Here is a 19,733-nt window from a genome sequence, read left to right as displayed (position 1 = left end):
TGGGGTGGGGGCGTAGATGTGGGAGAACAGAACAGGAGCCTAACCTGGGGGGTGGTCAGATGACCTGCCCCCAACATGGCACATGCAGGGCTTCTAAAGAGCTGGCACATGTGGTGGAAGCCCCTCAAAGTCACCTAGACAGAGCTCTAGAAAATCCAGTATCTGCCCCAGGAGTGGCGGGGAGAGGTAGGACCCTGTGGGGTCCCGTTTTGTTCTAGGTGCATGGTTTTTCTTAACCAGCTGCAGCTGGGTTTTTAAAGTCTCAGCATATGGCAATGCCTCCTTCCCTGGGGAGCTCTTCTCCAGCATCTCTGCGTATGTGGAAGGGGACAGCACACCCTTGTACAGAGGTCAGAGCCCTTCCTGCTAAGACTGTGAGGAGTCCCTTGGAGTTGGTCATGTCCAAGGTAATATGTAATTACATTACATTTTATCCAAAATGTATCCATGTAGCCTGTCCACACCTCATCCTACTGAGAGCTCTGAATGACATAATGGGTAACAGCAGCCACTTGAGAGAGACACAGGTTTTTAGTTTCCTCCTTGGCTTGCCAGAAAGGGCAAAGCCCTTTCCCCACCACCCCAAGGTGTATGATCACCGGAGATCTCAGCCTTCCATGGGATGGGAACAGGGAATGTGATTTCAGATGCCTCAAGACTGAGGCTAAGTTTAATAATTCAATGCGCAGGAAGGTCTGTTGCCTCCAAAGGACAATATCCCTCACAGGAGAGGTGAGTCAAAGTATAGCCTGAATCAGGGCAGGGTTTGCAACTTGTCAGGAGCACAAATGTTTCACCACATTGGCATTAAATGCAGCAGATTGCAGCGACCTTGCCCCTGGAGGTGGAGACCATAGCGGCTGCAGGTTCCAGAATGTCATGCTCCTCCTTGATCCAAATGACCTGTGCTTGCATAGGAGGGAGTATGACATGCTGGCATCTACATTTCCATATGCTGCACCCCTCAAGCAGGGTAGACTTTAGCGTGGGTTCATGGGTTCAACTGCACCCACAGAAATCTGACCCAGATTACCAATATGCAATGATTTCTGTGGGTGCAAGGGCCTGGATTTTGGGTTTGGCCCAGGCTGCCCCTTCATGATGACAGATTTGAGTGAGTGACGTTGCAACCTGACACACAGGGTCACAGCACCACTCAGGTTTGACACCTGCCATCAATAGCGTGAGGAGCAACTTGTCCACCCTGACTGGACCCAGATCACACCTGTTGCTACTGCTGGCATTATCACTCCAGGCCTGAGGCAACCTGTCAGGCAGAGAGCCCAGAGGGAGGGTCAGGGGCAGGGATACTGCTCCCACTGGTAGCAGGGCTGGAACTCAAGGAAAGGTGGGACCAGGAGTGGCTCCCCCAGCCTCAGGCAGGGCAGAATCCACCTACCCCCACAGAGAGGGCAGCAACCTAACAGGTCTGAGCCCTGACACCCCCCATACCTTCCCTCTAGTGTACCCATTGAAGTGGGAGGCTACATCCACCCATGCTCTCTGTAAAAGGTGGGGGTGGCCAGGGGCTGTATTTTGCCTGTTCTTGTGGCAGGACCTGTGTGTTGTCTTGCAAAGGATTTAGAACAGCTAAGATAATGGAAGGAAACCTTGACTCTACCCCTCTGGCTTCAAGACAGCAGTCACTAGTGGGCTTATAGGACATGGGATCAAACTGCATGGAAACCCACTATGTGTTTGAGTGGGGGAGAAATCAGTGGAATGGGAGCAAATCTATAGCAATCCTAGAGAAAAAAGGCCCTTTAACAAACAAGGAGGGGAAACAGTGACTTGCATATGGCTGAACAAAACAACTGCTTTTTAAATGGGTCTCTTAGCAGGAAAATGAAAAGGGGGTTAGACAATAAGGAAAAAAAATTCACCTTGTGACCAAAGCTACTGATAAAAAACAGGTAGTAAAAGGAAGATGTGGAAAAACTGACTGTATATGAATTAGTAGGTCTGGGTAGTAGCAGCCCAGATATTCATCAGTGATAGGCATCAGTATAAGAAGCTTGGTGGACAGACTTTAATCCCAGCATGTCGGAGGGGTTGGCTGATGAGTTTACCGAATGACTGGCAGCTCTTTTTGAAATGTTACAGAGAAATGGGGATGTACCTTATTGTTATTACTAAAACGTGGCACCGATAGGCTAAAAAGAGTGATTCTGACTATTTCTGTCTGATTATCTTAACTTCACTCCTTAGTAAAATAATGGGATAAATGTTGAGAGTGAATCTGAAAGCCAGTGGAAGATAATTGAACCACAAGCACCAGAGAGCTTGGTTTGATCTTGGCCTAAATCATGCCAAATGGATTTGATAACTTTTTTTGGATTGAATTACAAATGAGTGGATGAAGGGGGATTGCTCAAAATGTTATATCTAGGCAATAATCTTACATTTATATTGTGCCTTTCCTGGGAAATTCTGCAAACATATATACCTGTATCTGTTTGCTCACTACAGAAATGCAGCCACCTCTTGGTGGAACATGGCTGTGGGTATGTTTACACTACGAAATTAGGTCAAATTTATAGAAGTCGGTTTTGTAGAAAGTGTTTTTATACGGTCGATTGTGTGTGTCTCCACACAAATGCTCTAGGTGCATGTAGACGGCGGAGTGTGTCCACAGTACCGAGGCAACCGTCTACTTCCGGAGTGTTGCACTGTGGGTAGCTATCCCACAGTTCCTGCAGTCTCCGCCGCCCATTTGATTTCTGGGTAGAAATCCCAGTGCCTGATGGAGTTAAAACATTGTCGCGGGTGGTTCTGGGTACATATCGTCAGGCCCCCCTTCCCTCCCTCCTTCCGTGAAAGCAAGGGCAGACCATCATTTTGCGCCTATTTTCTTGAGTTACCTGTGCAGACGCCATACCACAGCAAGCATGGAGCCCACTCAGCTAACCGTCACCGTATGTCTCCTGGGTGCTGGCAGATACGGTACTGCATTGCTACACAGCAGCAGCTTATTGCCTTTTGGCAGCAGACAGTGCAGTATGACTGGTAGCCATCATCAATGTAGTCCTGGGTGCTCTTTTAACCGACCTCGATGAGGTCGGGGCACCTGGGCAAACATGGGAGTGACTCAGCCAGGTCATTTCCCTTTTAAGTTTCGTCTCATGGCGATTGAGTCCTACAGGCAATGCACTGTCTTTTAATCTGCATCTAGCAGAAGACGATGGCCAGTAGTCAAACTGCACAGTCTTCTGCTGAGCACCCAGGAGATGACGATGGCTGGTGGTCATACTGCACAGTCTACTGCCAGCAAGATGTATAAAGATAGATGAAGTGGCTCAAAACAAGAAATAGACCAGATTTGTTTTGTATTCATTTTCTCCTCCCTCCCTTCTTCCCTCTGTGAAATCAATGGCCTGCTAAACCCAGTTTTGAGTTCTATCCTTGAGGTTTTGAGCTCTATCCTTGAGGGGGCCATTCAGTTTCTTGCAAAGCTACCCCTTTGTTGATTGTAATTCCCTGTAAGCCAACCCTGTAAGCCATGTTGTCAGTCGCCCCTCCCTCCGTCAGGGCAACGGCAGACAATCGTTCCACGCCTTTTTTCTGTGCTGACGCCATACCACGGTAAGCACGGAGCCCACTCAGATTGCTTTGGCAATTAGGAGTACATTAAATACCACACACATTATCCAGCAGTATATGTATATATACTGGTATATATATACCAGAACCTGGCAAAGCGAAACTGGGCGAGTAGCCGACGTCAGCGCGATGACGAGAGTGATGAGGACATGGACCCAGACTTCTCTCAAAGCACGGGCCCTGGCAATGTGGGCATCATGGTGCTAATGGGGCAGGTTCATGCGGTGGAACGCCGATTATGGGCTTGGGAAACAAGCACAGACTGGTGGGACCGCATAGTGTTGCAGATCTGGGATGATTCCCAGTGGCTGCGAAACTTTCGCATGCGTAAGGGCACTTTCATGGAACTTTGTGACTTGCTTTCCCCTGCCCCGAGGCACAAGAATACCAAGATGAGAGCAGCCCTCACAGTTGAGAAGCGAGTGGCAATAGCCCTGTGGAAGCTTGCAACACCAGACAGCTACCGGTCAGTTGGGAATCAATTTGGAGTGGGCAAATCTACTGTGGGGGCTCCTGTGATGCAAGTAGCCAACGTAATCAAAGATCTGCTGATATTAAGGGTAGTTACCCTGGGAAATGTGCAGGTCATAGTGGTTGGCTTTGCTGCAATGTGATTCCCTAACTGTGGTGGGGCCATAGACGGAACCCATATCCCTATCTTGGCACCGGAGCACCAAGCCGGCGAGTACATAAACCGCAAGGGGTACTTTTCAATAGTGCTGCAAGCACTGGTGGATCACAAGGGATGTTTCACCAACATCAGCGTGGGATGGCCGGGAAAGGTACATGATGCTCGCATCTTCAGGAACTCTGGTCTGTTTCAAAAGCTGTAGGAAGTGACTTTATTCCCAGACCAGAAAATAACCATTGGGGATGTTGAAATGCCTATAGTTATCCTTGGGGACTCAGCCTACCCCTTAATGCCATGGCTCATGAAGCCATACACAGGCAGCCTGGGCAGTAGTCAGGAGCTGTTCAACTACAGGCTGAGCAAAGTGCAGAATGATGGTAGAATGTGCATTTGGACGTTTAAAAGCGCGCTGGCGCCGTTTACTGACTTGGTTAGACCTCAGCAAAACCAATATTCCCACTGTTGTTACTGCTTGCTGTGCGCGCCACAATATCTGTGAGAGTAAGGGGGAGACGTTCATGGCGGGGTGGGAGGTTGAGGCAAATCGCCTGGCTGCTGGTTACGTGCAGCCAGACACCGGGGCGGTTAAAAGAGCACAGGAGGGTGCGGTGCGCATCAGAGAAGCTTTGAAAACCAGTTTCATGACTGGCCAGGCTATGGTGTGAAAGTTCTGTTTGTTTCTCCTTGATGAAACCCCCCGCCCCTTGGTTCACTCTACTTCCCTGCAAGCTAACCACCCCCCCCTCCTCCTTTCAATCACCACATTGCAGAGGCAATAAAGTCATTGTTGCTTCACATTCATGCATTCTTTATTCATTCATCACACAAATAGGTGGATAACTACCAAGGTAGCCCAGGAGGGGTGGTGGAGGAGGGAAGGACAAGGCCACACAGCACTTTAAAAGTTTAAAACTTATTGAATGCCAGCCTTCTGTTGCTTGGGCAATCCTCTGGGGTGGAGTGGCTGAGTGGCTGGAGGCCCCCCCCCCACCGCATTCTTGGGCATCTGGGTGAGGAGGCTATGGAACTTGGGGACGAGGGCAGTTGGTTACACAGGGGCTGAAGCGGCGGTCTGTGCTCCTGCTGTCTTTCCTGCAGCTCAACCATACGCTGGAGCATATTAGTTTGATCGTCCAGCAGCCTCAGCATTGAGTCCTGCCTCCTCTCATCACGCTACCGCCACCTTTCAGCTTCAGCCCTCTCTTCAGCCCGCCACCTCTCCTCCCAGTCATTTTGTGCTTTCCTGCACTCTGACATTGTCTGCCTCCACGCATTTGTCTGTGCTCTGTCAGTGTGGGAGGACAGCATGAGCTCAGAGAACATTTCATCGCGAGTGCGTTTTTTTTCGCCTTCTGATCTTCGCTAGTCTCTGGAAAGGAGAAGATCCTGTGATCCTTGAAACACATGCAGCCGGTGGAGAAAAAAAAAGAGACAGTGGTATTTAAAAAGACACATTTTCTAGAACAATGGGTACACTCTTTCATGGTAAACCTTGCTGTTAACATTACATACACAGCACATGTGCTTTCGTTCCAAGGTTGTATTTTGCCTCCCCCCAGCACGTGGCTAGCCCCTCCACCCTCCCCGTGGCTAACAGCGGGGAACATTTCTGTTCAGCCACAGGCAAACAGTCCAGCAGGAATGGGCACCTCTGAATGTCCCCTTAAGAAAGGCACCCTATTTCAACCAGGTGACCATGAATGATATCATTCTCCTGAGGATAACAGAGAGAGATAAAGAACGGATGTTGTTTGAACGCCAGCAAACATACACTGCAATGCTTTGTTGCACAATGATTCCCGAGTACGTGCTACTGGCCTGGAGTGGTAAATTGTCCTACCATGATGGATGGAATAAGGCTGCCCTCCCCAGAAACCTTTTGCAAAGGCTTAGGGAATACTTCCAGGAGAGCCATGAATGCCAGGGCAAATTAATCATTAAACATGCTTGCTTTTAAACCATGTATAGTATTTTAAAAGGTACACTCACCAGAGGTCCCTTCTCCGCCTGGCGGGTCCAGGAGGCAGCCTTGGGTGGGTTCGGGGGGGTACTGGCTCCAAGTCCAGGGTGAGAAACAGTTCCTGGCTGTCAGGAAAACTGGTTTCTCCGCTTGCTTGCTTGAGCTATCTACAACCTCATCATCATCATCTTCCTCGTCCCCAAAACCTGCTTCCGTGTTGCCTCCATCTCCATTGAAGGAGTCAGACAACACGGCTGGGGTAGTGGTGGCTGAACCCCCTAAAATGGCATGCAGCTCATCATAGAAGCGGCATGTTTTGGGCTCTGACCCGGAGCGACCGTTCACCTCTCTGGTTTTCTGGTAGGCTTGCCTCAGCTCCTTAAGTTTCACGCAGCACTGCTTCGGGTCCCTGTTATGGCCTCTGTCCTTCATGCCCTGGGAGATTTTGACAAAGGTTTTGGCATTTCAAAAACTGGAACATAGTTCTGATAGCACGGATTCCTCTCCCCATACAGCGATCAGATCCCGTACCTCCTGTTCAGTCCATGCTGGAGCTCTTTTGCGATTCTGGGACTCCATCAGGGTCACCTCTGCTGATGAGCTCTGCATGGTCACCTCTGCTGATGAGCTCTGCATGGTCACCTGCAGCTTGCCATGCTGGCCAAACAGGAAATTGAAATTCAAAAGTTGGCGGGCCTTTTCTTGTCTACCTGGCCAGTGTATCTGAGTTGAGAGTGCTGTCCAGAGCTGTCACAATGGGGCAGTCTGGGATAGCTCATGGAGGCCAATACTGTCTAATTGTGTCCACAGTACCCCAAATTTGACCCAGCAAGGCCAATTTCAGCCCTAATTCCCTTGTTGGGGGTGCAGTAAGGAAATCGATTTTAAGAGCCCTTTAAATTGAAAAAAAGGGCTTCGTTGTGTGGACGGGTGCAGGGTTAAATTGATTTAACACTGCTAAATTCGACCTCAACTCCTAGTGTAGACCAGGGCTGTGTAACAGCACGCAGCAACACAAGAGTTGGAATTCTAGGCAGGCATAATGTAATTACCTGAGCTGCTGTTCAGCTGGGAGACTGTGGTTAACACCCAAACTCTTGCAAAAAGGCAGTGGTATCTAGTAAAGCACTGGATATGGTACTTTGTGGAATCTTAACTGAAAAGGCAAACTTGTAGGCTGTAATCAGAGAATAATGATAAAATGGCAATGTACGAAGTTGAGGGCGGTGTCCAGTGGAGAACTCCAGAGATCTGTGTTAGGCACATTATTACTAATCAGCTAGCAAAGGGGGAGGAATAAATCAGCACAAATTTGTGAATGATTCTGAATTACGGCGTTTGCATGAATGCCCAGAGACCATGCCTCCATATGTGTTTGTATAGTGCTTAGCACAACAGGTCTCAACTTGAGAACTCTGGGTTCTACTGAAGTTTTATATCAAATTTTCCAGAAGGGCTTGGGAGTTAGATGCATAGGCAGGAGACAAGATGGAGAAACAATCTTCCTTGGGGTCTATCAGTGCTTCTCATCATGCCTGTGTGTGCCTTGTAGACTGTAAGGTCTTTGGAGCAGAGACTTTCTTCATTTGTGTTTTGTGCAGCAGAGGGAAAGTTGTTGACACTTAGGAAATAATATTAAATTGGATGTGTATCGTTATTCTTGGAACCCACTGAATATGGGGGGACAGATGTAGAAAGCGGGTAATGCTGGGAGATTTCTGCAGATGAGAGGGGATAGCAGATTGCGTTTATCAGCTTGTAAAGCAACAGGGTAGCAAAAATACCAGTGCGATTTTTGGGTTGTATACACAGTTGGTTCATGTCACAGGGCTGACAGTCCCTATCTCGATGGCACCAGTGTGACCACATCTGGAATATTGGTTACTTTGGGTAATGCCCTAGAGATGTGGATAGATTGGAGGAGAGGGCAGAGGTACAAAGAACAACAGAAATGATCAAGCAAGGTGGATAAAAAAATCTGATATTTTTTAGTTGAATACGTTGTTCTTTTTGGAAAAACCTATTTTCATTTGCATTTGGAAAGGAAGATGAGGTCTGTCTGTATCTGTATGAGTTTTTTCATGAAGTTGAGGGATTTCCATTCCATACAGCTAAATTCAGTGCCTTGCATAATGACAGGTTCAGAGTAGCAGCCGTGTTAGTCTGTATCTGCAAAAAGAACAGGAGTATTTGAGACTAACAAATTTATTTGAGCATAAGCTTTCATGGGCGACAGCCCACTTCATCGGATGCATAGAATGGAACATATAGTAAGAAGATAGATAGATATAGATAGATAGATATAGAGATATATACATACAGATAAGTTGGAAGTTTCCATACAAACTGTGAGAGGCTAATTAGTTAAGATGAGCTATTATCTGCAGGAGAAAAAAACTTTTGTAGTGATAATCAGGATGGCCCATTTAGATAGTTGACAAGAAGGTGTGAGGATAAACCCAGGTTAACGGTATCTAGTTTGCATATTAATTCAAGCTCAGCAGTTTCTTGCTGGAGTCTGTTTTTGAAGCTTTTCTGTTGCAAAATTGCCACCCTTAAATCTTCTACTGAGTGGCCAGAGAGGTTGAAGTGTTCTCCTACCGGTTTTTGAATGTTATGATTCCTGATGTCAGTAAAAGATTTAAGGGTGGCAATTTTGGAATTTTGGAACTTCGTTCCTTTTGGTTTCAGTTTAGCAAGCAGAGGGAGAGAGAATATTTATTTAATTTGGGCTGGTTCATTCAAAGTTAAGAAACCAACTGGGAGTTGAAAAACCAGAAAAGCTTGTCTTGCTCTTCCAATCGATTAATAAAATCCAGCTGGGAGAATATGAGATCTATTGATGCTAAAACCCTGAAGGATATCGGGCCAGATTTTCAAAGGTGTATTTAGATGCCTAAAGATGCTGATAGGTGCCTCGTCCTCATGGGGTTTTTAAGGAATTTACGCACCTAACTCCCATTGAAATCCCATGAGGTTCCTAAATACCTTTTGAAAATATGGCCCATGGTGACTAGAAACAATCTGTCAATTCCCTAACGCCAGTTAGAACATCCTTTGTTTAATAAATCAGATAGTTTTAAATACAAAATGTGTTTTGATCAACTTTTTTTCCTATGTGCCCAGCACATTTAAGGTTAGTTTATTTAACTGATAATAAACCATTTTAAAATGCCATTTTGTGCATTTTTAATTGAATTGCAATTTCCATGCAAATACAGCTTGACACAAATCATGAGCAAAAAAGGATGATCTCGTAAATAAGAAATGCAGCATTTGCCATTTTCTACCGTAATAATAAAGCAAAAATTAAGACTCCGAATAAATATATATTAGGGTCATTTTTATTATATAGCTTTTCTTTAGAAAAATAACTAAAAGGTTCATATGTGAAGCAGGATTAAAAACAAAAATTTAAATCAAGGTTTCCTGCTTGCTAATTTAAATCATGATTAAAATCTGTGATTTAGTCAATCCAGGCTGTGAGCAAATAGGTGGAGTGATTGAGTTGTGAGGATGAATTCAAAGAGTCTAATTTGTATCGTTAAATGGCACCTCGCTAGTGTTCCCTGGGAGGTCTGATGAGCAAGGGATTATTGAGGGTGCTCCAAAGTGGTATAACAAGGTATAAAGGAATTAAAAGCAGCAAAAGAAAATATAGGCTCAACATGAGGGAAAATTTCCCAAGTTTTAGGAAAAGTGGAAATAGCAGAAGCCCCATCGCTTGGAACATATGAACAGGGATCAGAGCAAGCCCTGGAGAACATAGTGTAAGGAACAATCCCTCATTGATCTCTGGATGGATGGACCAGATGGGACCCAACTGGGCTCCCCAACATCATCTCTGCAGTGAAGCTGCTGGTGCTTTCTGGAAAACGTTCCTTTTAGCATCACTTTTGCTCTGAATAGCCCTACGTGCTTTGTTCTTCCCTCTTTCTTGTGACCAGGGATGGTTGCATAAAAACCGAATCTTACTTTCCTCAGAACCCATCTGCTCCTACTGCTGATTCCCAATCCTCTCTCTTACTGACTCTCTCAGGAGCAGCTAACAGCGCTGCCACAGAGGGTGGAGGATGGCTTCAGGTTGGGACTTGCAGGTGTGACAAGGGAACAACTCCTCTGTCTTCCATGGTAACCCAGGGGGAGAGAACCTAAGGACACATGATGCAGGATCCGAGCAGGCCATGTGTGCAGTGAGCTCCCCACAGCTGCTGCAGGCTGTGTCAGTGGCAGAGTCATTTTGCTTGCGGATGTGCTTTTTACCTTTTCATTTCTTCAGCAATTAAGCGTTCTTATCTCCGGCTTTGTCCTTGTCCGGGGTCGGATTTGTGGGTATAAAACGTGCACTGAAGCATCGTTCCTCTCTGAAAGGGGCTCTTTGTGCACAGGAAGGTACTTTACCCTTTGTAGCAAATTTCCTTTTGAGAAGTGCCAAATTATCTTAGCCAACAAAGTGAAAACCCTTCCGCCCTGGGGCTGAGGCAGGAGCAAAAACAATGAGGAGCCCGCTGTAGGGAAGTTACTGGATCAGGAGGCTTCTTCCCGTTTTGCGGCACAAATAGGTCTTTTGAGTTTTTGTTGCAGAACTCAAAGGGGTGCCTGTAAAAGGCACATGTATAGGGAATGGCTTCAGCATGAATTGCTCTGCAGGGAGGAGCCATTCTCATGAGCTAGGTGCTTATGGACCCTTTAGCAATGACTCTCTGCACTTCTAGTTTGCTGGTTCAAATCCAGCTCCAGGTCAGCAATGGCACAAAGCCATTGTAGAATGAGTTGGGGGTGGGGGCATACCTCCGTTTGGTTCCTAATGGAGGGGTGTCTGTATCTTGCCAGCCTTCCCCATAATTCACCAAAGGCTGGCCTATGGAGACTGACCTCCCCTCAAACTACAGGCTTTCCAAAGCACATCAGAGTGGCATGTGTGTGTGTTACAGCATGGAAACCCTGCCCTGCTGCTGCCCAGGCTGGATTATTTCTGGGGATTAGAGGTCTTCTGTCTGCAGTGGAGTCAACTGGTACCCTTCATTATCACTAAAAACAGTTAGAGAGAGACCCAGGTACTACCAAAGTCGCACCGGTGCCCGCTGGGAGCAGACTCCATGGCTGGTCTTGAGATGTGGGGCTGGTAGTGGCTGTACGGCAGGGTTGTCGTTGGTGCAGTGTGAAATAAGGCTGTTGCATTTAACATGTGGGATGTGTTTGGTTACTAGAGCTAGTTGGGAAATTTTCCTCCAATATTTTTTAGGTGAACAGTGGCTCATTGGCGCAACAGACATTTTCACCCAAACTTTTCTCTCTTAATTGAAAATGTTGGGGAATGCCTTTTAAACAAAGGTGGAAAAAAAAGATTTCTCCAACTTTTTTCTTTAAAAAACTGACAATTTTTCAGTTTTTGATGAAAACCTTTTGGGTTTTGTTGAAGATTTTCACAGGGGAAAAACCCTCACTGGATTACAGGATACTCTCAAAGGACCAGCTGTCAGAACCCGTTTTAGTGACTTTTTCCCCGTTCTTCAGTTTTTGCCTGCTCCACATGTCTAGTAACTTCCTGGGCTTTACGGAGAAGCTGAGAGGATGTTTGTGACTTCTGGGGCTAGGAGACCAGAGATATGATGGTCTATGTGCCTCCTGTCCCAGGTGGTTCATGGTGTGAAGGGAAGCAATATTTCCTGGGCTATTGGTTGTTTTATTTAGTCTCCAGGGGAAGAATAAAGCTTCAAAGTAAACAAAATGTTGTACATTTCCTCTTGCTTATTGGCGGACTCCCCCTGCACTGAGACAGCAAGTGGACAACAGAAAGGCTGGATGGAGTCAGTGTGTGTTGGGAAGAAGAAGGGAGCTGTGATCTGTGGGTTTGTCTTGACCGGGGTTACAAGGTGTTAGCTGACACATTCTAGCTAAGGGCATGTCAGCACTGCAGTCAGAGGTGTAATTGCAGCGTGGACCCATCCTAGCGTTAATCTAGCTAGCGAAGCTAAAAATAGCAGTGAAGTTGCGGTAGTATGGACTCACACCATGGGCTGTACAAACCCGCCTGGAACTGTGGGACATACCTGTGTTCCTAGCCTGCACCAGGGTCCAGGCTGTTGGGTCTTGACTGCTATTTTTAGCCATGCTAGTTAGATCAAGGCTAGCTCAGTTATGGCTGCACAAGCTACAATCACACCTCTGGTGGCGGTGTAGACATACCTAAGGCCTGATCTAGGCTAGGATTTAAGATCTGATTTAGCATGTATTCGTATGCTAAGGCACACATTGGAAAGCCTAGTATGCACCAGGCTTTAGCATATGCTACATAGGGGGAGCCTAGGCTTTAGGTCAGGGATCGGCAACCTTTGGCATGCGGCCTGCCAGTTTACCTGCTGCGTCCTCAGCTGATCGCAGCTCCCACTGACTGTGGTTCGCCGCTCCAGGCCAATGGGAGCTGTGGGAAGTGGTGGCCAACACATCCCCTGGCCCGCACTGCTTCCCGCAGCCCCCATTGGCCTGGAGCGGCGAACTGCGGCCAGTGGGAGCTGTGATCGGCCAAACCTGCGGACGCGGCAGGTAAACAAAAACCGTCCTGGCCTGCCAGGGTGGACCACACGCCAAAGGTTGCCGATCCCTGCTTTAGGTTGACCAGTATGGCATACGTCAGAAGTCTACACCCTGTCTATCCTAAATTTTTCAAACGTGATAGCTAGCATGTATTAGCTGTCATATGCTCACACCTAGCCTAGACAGGTTTAACTCGTTCTAGAACTCTGGTGTAGACAAAGCAGTGTAGACGTTTAACACTTAGCTGGTTGGGTTGAAGCCTGGCAGGGAGCTATGAGTAAAGTGCAAATGTTTGCGGAGCAGCCAGCTAGCCTGTACAAATGTGTGAGTGTGGGGGGAGAAAGGGCGGGGGGGGAGGGACAGAAGGCTGCACTGTGGAGAGAGAGGAGTATTTCAGTAATTCCTGATCACCCCCATGATTAAATTACCCCACAGTCTTGCCTTTCCCTTTCCGTCAAATGTCCAGTAATTACCCAGCTCTCCCCCATTGTGGTGGAGCCCAAGGTCAGCTTCTCCCTGCTTGGTTTCCCTTTAATATGTTGCTAAGATCCTCCTCTCTATTTTTAGCTGCATGTTCCCAGGGCGCAGGCAGCCTCCTCACTAATAACCCAGAGGACACCAGGTGCAGAGCGCTGTGCAATGTCTTCAGCGAGATGAGATTTTGTACAGATGTCTTAAGCCCACATCTGCTCTCCCTCCCCCACCCCCAACACCCTTCCTCTTCCCAGAGAGGCTGTGGCTGCATTACATAGCTAAGTTGGCTCCTTCCTCAGGGGAGGAGGCAACCAACAGTCTCTCCCAGGATGAGTAATTGTGAGGTGTCCCAGGGGATTCCTGGGTGGACTGTGATGTGGGGATGCACTCAGTGCTTAATTTGTAATGACAGAGGTGCCGAGGCTATGAACTGCCAAGCCTAGAAGTGCCAGGGCTCAGCCCTGGCACAAATGAGGCACTGGATGCACGGCACTGCTGGAACTAGGGTGTGGGGGGCATGTTATTTGCAGTTGTTCTTCATCAGATGATTGCATGGGGTTCTTGGGAGGGTTTTGCCTTCCTCTGCAGCAGTGAGTGGGGCTCCTGGTAACAAGCATGAGTGTGCGATGGGCACTGGGGAACCTTGCACTTCCTTTTCTAGGCTCCTCTACATTCAGAAAATGATAATACACTAACTAGCAAAATGTCAGAGAGAGAGGCCACTGCAGGCCAGAACCCCCAGATGATCCTGTCCTATACTATTACACTATTATAAAGGGAAACTCCTCCAGTGTGGGAAGGCAGTGGGTGTTATGGGGGAAATAGGATCTATGGACAACGTCAGTCACCCCAGTGACCTCTCTGTAAATGCCCCTTTGCACTCTCCCCTCCTCTTAGTTTTCTTCACACCTGTAAATAGCGTTTTGAGGGCTAGATGGAGTTACAAGGCCTAACATGTGAGTTTTGCTATTTTGAAAGGGTTTTTGCAAAACTGGCTATGAACAGAAATGACTTCAGCACGTTGTTTGAAAATGTACCAAAAGAGCCAGTACGCAAGAGTCTAAAATCAAAATCTGAAGTTTCTCATGACACCCCAGTCTTCTGGTCCTGAGCTGGCTCCAGCAGCGAGGTGGTGAATGGAAGGAGCATGCTGGCTTCCCTGGAGTCTGTGTTCCAGTCTCTGGCATAAATTAAAGCAGCCCCTAGGGGACTGCTCTAATATACAGCTGCCCAGACTAGCATAGTGCATTCCAGCCACACCCTGTTGTAATTCCTGGCAAACCCCTGTACCAGAGGCTGCGGTCTGCTCTGCCAGCACTAGCTAGCCTGGGGAAGCCCCCAGGATCAGAGGGAATTCCCAAGTGGCAGTTTGCCTGTGTATGGGGCCAGGTACTCCAAAACAGGGCTTTGGGCTGTGAAGCATCCAGCACACCTTGGATGTAATTTAAATGCCAATGTTAAAATCATCAAAGAAAAGGCTTTCTGTGGGGGGTGGTGTTTTTGTTGTTTATGCCTTTGGAAACAGTAATTTAGCCTCTCCACAGGCCTCTGCAAAGTGGCTCAATATCACTATCTCCATTTTACCAATAAGGCTCAGAGAGGAAAGGTGACAGGGGAGGTAGTGGCAGAGCTGGAATTACGGAATCAGGGGATTTGGCTTCTGTTCCTGACTCTGTCACATATTTCCTGAGGGACCTTGGGCAAGTCACTTGACCCCCCCGAACCTCAGCTTCCCATCTGTGAAGTGGCTGGTGAAGATAAATGAATTCCTTTTTGTGAGGCAGTCAGACACTGGGGAAGAATGTCATCGAATAGCCTATGAACAAATTAAATGTGTTTTAAACAGAATAGACTAGAATCTGAGGGAAGGTTTATTCTCCCTCTGTGGCCACTGCACAGCACTGTGCAGATATACAGGGGTTATAGAAGTTCTAGGGTTGCCAACCCTACCGGTTTTGCCAGGAGTCACTTGCAATCGGGCTCTATCTCCCGGAGGCTACTAAAGTGCGTGGGACCAATGCAGGCAGGGTGCCTGCCTTAGCCCCACTGTGCCACCGACCAGGAGCCACCCGAGGTAAGCACCGCCGGGCCGGAGCCTCGCCCCCTCCTGCACTCCAATCCCCGACCCCAGCCCTGAGCCCCATCCTGCACCCAAACTCCCTCCCAGTGCCTGCACCTCGCATCCCCTCCTGCACCCTGCCCCACCCCAGAGCCCCTCCTGCACCCAAACTCCCTCCCAGAACCCACACCACTTACCTCCTCCTGCACTCCAATCTCCTGCCCAGCCCTGAGACCCCCTACTGGAGCCCACACCCCCTCCTGCACTGCAACCCCCTGCCCAAGTCCTGAGACCCCTCCATCACCCAAACTTCCTCCCAGAGCTTGTATCCCACACCCCCTCTTACACTGCAACCCCCTGCCCCAGGCTCAGCCCAGAGCCCCCTCCCACACTCTGAACCCCTTGGCCCCAGCCCAGAGCCTGCACCCCCTCCTGCACCCCAACCCCCTGCCCAGCCCTGAGACCCCCTCCCAGACCCCACACTCTCTCCTGCACCCCAACCCCCTGCCACAGCCCAGAGATCCCTCCAGCATCCAAACTTCCTCCCAGAGCTTGTACCCCACACCCTCTCCCACACTCCGAACCCCTTAGCCCCCGCCCAGAGCCCGCACCCCCTCCTGCACCCCAACCCCCTGCCTCAGCCCGGTGAAGGTGAGTGAGGGAGGGGGGATGGAGTGAGTGGGGCAGGACCTCAGAGCAGGGGAGGGGCCTTGGGGAAAGGGCGGGGCAGGGGACGGGGAAATGGTGTTTGGGTTTGTGTGATTAGACTGTTGGCAACCCTATATAGAAGCCCTGTCTTTGGCCAGGGGAGAATCCCCATGGCCCAGGCACTGCTCATGACAGCCACAGGTCTGCTGTCAAGGCCCAGCATAGGGGGCATGCCTAGGGTGACCAGATGACCCGTATTTAAGCCTTCCTGCAGGTGTCCTGACTTTTTCTTAAAAATAAGCAGATTGTCCCATATTTTCTGTCTCCCCTCCCCATCAGCCCTGGTGGGTCCTGCTGCTGGCTGGATCCCTGCTCGCCAGCCCACCAGCGGTGAGTGGGGGTGTTCAGTGGCCGACAGTGGGGGTGAGGATGCAAGGCTGGTGCTGGGGCAAAGCTGCAGCGTGCAGGGCCGGCTGCTCCCCCTGGTGGTCCATCAGCGCAGCCCCTACTGCATGCTGGCTCTTTGCCAGCAGGACCCTACCCCCAAGTCCTGTTTCCAGCCAGCGGTGCCTGCATGCTGTCTGCATGCTGCGGTGCCTGGTGAGTGCGGGCAGGCGACAGCTGGTTACATGTCACCTCTACTGCCCACCCATCAGCCCTTTTATGTACTTCCCCTCTTGCTGTCCTCTCCCTGCTTTGTACCGTCAGCCGCCCCACCCTCAGCCATATCTCCTCCATATCCCCCCTGCTGGGGCACGTCCCGCTTCCAGCCCTGTGCAGAGAACCAGCCGCTGGTCGGAGCTCTCCTCTCACCAACAGCCTGGCTGGCAGGTTCCTTCCTTCCCTCACTGCCTCTGGCTGGGCCAGTGCCCCGGAAAAGCCCAAGACCCTCCAGCCCAGGGGGGTACTCTGTCCCCTAGGCACTCTCCCCTGCTGAGCCACCTCTCTGGCCGGGGTCCCTGGGCCCTGGTGCACAATGTGTCCTTAGGGCTTAACCCCTTTCTGCCCACGCTCTAGCCGGGGGACAGGAGGCGGCTGGGTTGTGTCGGTGGCCAGCAGCAGCCTGGAGGTGTTAGCTGTCTTTTGACACTGTGTGGGCAGGAAGGGACCAGCTGCTTCCAGCCACAGGGGAGTGGGATGAGCTGTCAAGGGGCTGGGAGGGCGAGTGCCCATTGCTGGGAAGGTGCAGCTGAGCCATCAAGCTTCGGGGGGTGATTTGACTGGAATTAAATGGGCCCAAGTGGTGAAGGGATCAGGTGCCCTGGTGACAGTTCCACTCCCCAGTGCAAGGCAGGGAGATGCTAGGTGCCCTTGGAGCCTTCCCTATCCAGGGTGCATAATTGCTAAGAATGGAGCCAGCTCAAGCAGTTTCCTGAAACACTTTTGATTTAAAGTGCTTAATGATGAATTTACATAGCAACTGTTTTTATTTGTTTTCAGTTTCCCCACAAGAGGTGTCAGATCCACAGCTGCTGGAGTGATGGCTCCAGGGGCAGCCTAATCCCTTGGCCTTGTGCTCCACCTTCTGCTGCATCCTCTCAGCAGCCCCCGAACCTGGCTCCAGAAGGCCAGAGTGTGTAAGCAGGGGAGGAGCAGGCCGGGTTTCCAGCCGGAGCTGAGTTCCCAGCTCTCTGCTTGTTGTGGGTTTTGATCCCGCTGGGAGGTGTCTGTGGTTTGTAGCTCGTGATGTTTGCTGCCAGCTCTCGGGCGGCTGGGGTTACATCACTCATTGCTGCTACTGAGGGATGAATCTGCGGCTTGGCCCCACTGCCGGTTTCCCCCAGTGCATCCAAAGCCATCCCTTCGGGGTAGGGAAATAGACATGCCTTACATTTTATTGCCTGGTGTGCCATCCCCTCCTGATTCCCATTGCAGCACATTGCCACAGATTAGGGGAGCCAGGGAGCTTGTCTTTGATCTGCTCTCCTTGATTTCAAGTCTAAAAAATCCATCCAGACACCTTGGTGGGAGCCATGAACTATCCAGTGTTATTCGGATGGGGCGTGTGGGGGATAAGCGCTCTTGTTTGGCTTCTTTTCTTTCTTTCACAGCTTTACATAAGCTGAAAAGCTACGGAAGCAACAGCTGGAGCCATTGGTGGGGTACCATGTGCAAGCTAACAAATGTGTATCATTAACTGGAACAAGTTAATGGTTACTAAAGCACATGGGTTTTATAGCTGGAACAAGTTAATAGCAACTCAGTCCCATGCATTAAGAGCTTATGTGTATTACAGCTCAACTATGTTAACAGAAAACATGTGCCCTAACACTGGAATTTGCCTGACTGTGTGTCCAACTGTCTCTGTCTCTGATCTAGATCTGGGTACATGCAGCATGTACTGCGTACTCTGGTGCATACTCTGAGTGTTGTTCTGTCCTAGTAGCATGAGGGCAGTAAAACTACAGCAGCAGAATAGTATCTGCTTCTTTGTGGTGTGGGGCTGCCTGCAGTGGGCACCAACTGTCTTGTCAGACTCCAGTTTCCAATGGATTTTCCCTTGAACCGTGACATTTATGCAAAACCTGTCGGTGTCAGGACAAAAAGGGTCAGTAACTCTGAAGAAGCCTCTTGAGACAGTTTTGTGCTTCAGCTGCCGAAGAAATAGCCCCCCTTGCTCTGCTTTGTGCTGTGTGTATGTGGGAAGCAGAGGGATCTTTATTGGGAGTCACACTAGGGTGGAAGCCACCATTAGAACGCTTCACTGAAACTTTTGGATGGGATCCTAGACTGGTTGAGTAAGTCACTAGATTTGGACTCCGGAGATCCATGTTCAGTTCCTGACTCAACCACAGATTTCCTATGTGACTTTGCACAAGCCACCTGATCTACCCTGGGCCTGACTTTCCCATCTCTAAAATGGGACGAGTGCTTCCCTGCCTTACTAGGTGTTGTGAAAGTAAAATCTGCTAATGATTGTGAGGCACTTGGAGACTTTGCTGATGAGCGCTAGATCAGTTCAGAGAGAGATTTTAAAAGTCCACTCCTGTCTGGCTTTTCTTGGATATTAAAGATCCCAGGGCACATTTGGTGTGAGAAGTGAGTTGGCTTTGGTCTCCATAGCCAAAATTCCTCTCCTCACCTAATTTTGTGCAGTGTTGCTTTGTGCTGGCTGTTGTCCTCCATCCCAGATACAGCTGCATGTCAAAGATGTTGTGCGTACAGGCTTTGGGAAGTACTTTGGGATGAAAGGCTTTGTGAATGTGAAAATAAATGTGAAATAAGATGAATCCACTGATCCCAGTACCTGTAGCTCCCATTTCAAGGCAGATGAAATTATATTACGAGGAGAGGACGATGCCATGTTATCCAGGGTGTCTTGATAAACCTAGGACTGCAAGTGTTAAAATATAATAGTAAGCCACACAATCCTGTAGATTGCTGCTAGCTTCTGTTGGTCTGTTATACCCAGGCTCTTATAACACCAGCATAGTATATGAGTAACTGATCTGTTCTGGAAAGAGTTACAGGAGCTCCAGGATTAGGTTAAACGGGCTTCCTCAGGTCCTTAGTCAAAAATAAATTGCATGTGTAATGTGATCCTTCTTAGGGAAGGTGAGCTCCTGGTTGGAGCAGGGGATGGGGAGTCAAGTGACCTGTGTTCTGTTCTTAACTGTAATCCTGATTCTGTGTCACTTTGGCCAAGTCACTCATTGCCCCTGAGGAAGGATTCACCTCCTTTTGACAGCCTGGTCACCTACACATGAAGGGATTTGCCATAAAGGAGGACAGGCACTCGTACTGGGGCTCCCCAGGTCTGGGATTCCATAGGCTCCTCCAGTGGAGGCTATTCGGACAATGCATGGACTCGCCATACTCCTCAG

The 19,733-nt window shown here is 49.1% G+C and overlaps 1 protein-coding gene across 1 annotated transcript in view; it reads left to right on the top strand.

Annotated features, from left to right (window-relative positions):
• ISM2 (isthmin 2) overlaps positions 1-19,733 on the top strand; it is a 50,666-nt gene that overhangs the window by 275 nt on the left and 30,658 nt on the right. The window lies entirely within an intron of this gene.

This window comes from Lepidochelys olivacea, assembly GCF_965140295.1.
Source record: "Lepidochelys olivacea isolate rLepOli2 genome assembly, chromosome: 6".
In the NCBI taxonomy this organism is placed as follows: Eukaryota; Metazoa; Chordata; order Testudines; family Cheloniidae; genus Lepidochelys; species Lepidochelys olivacea.
Note: the sequence above shows the minus strand (reverse complement) of the source record. Positions and strands in the feature narration are given on the sequence as shown.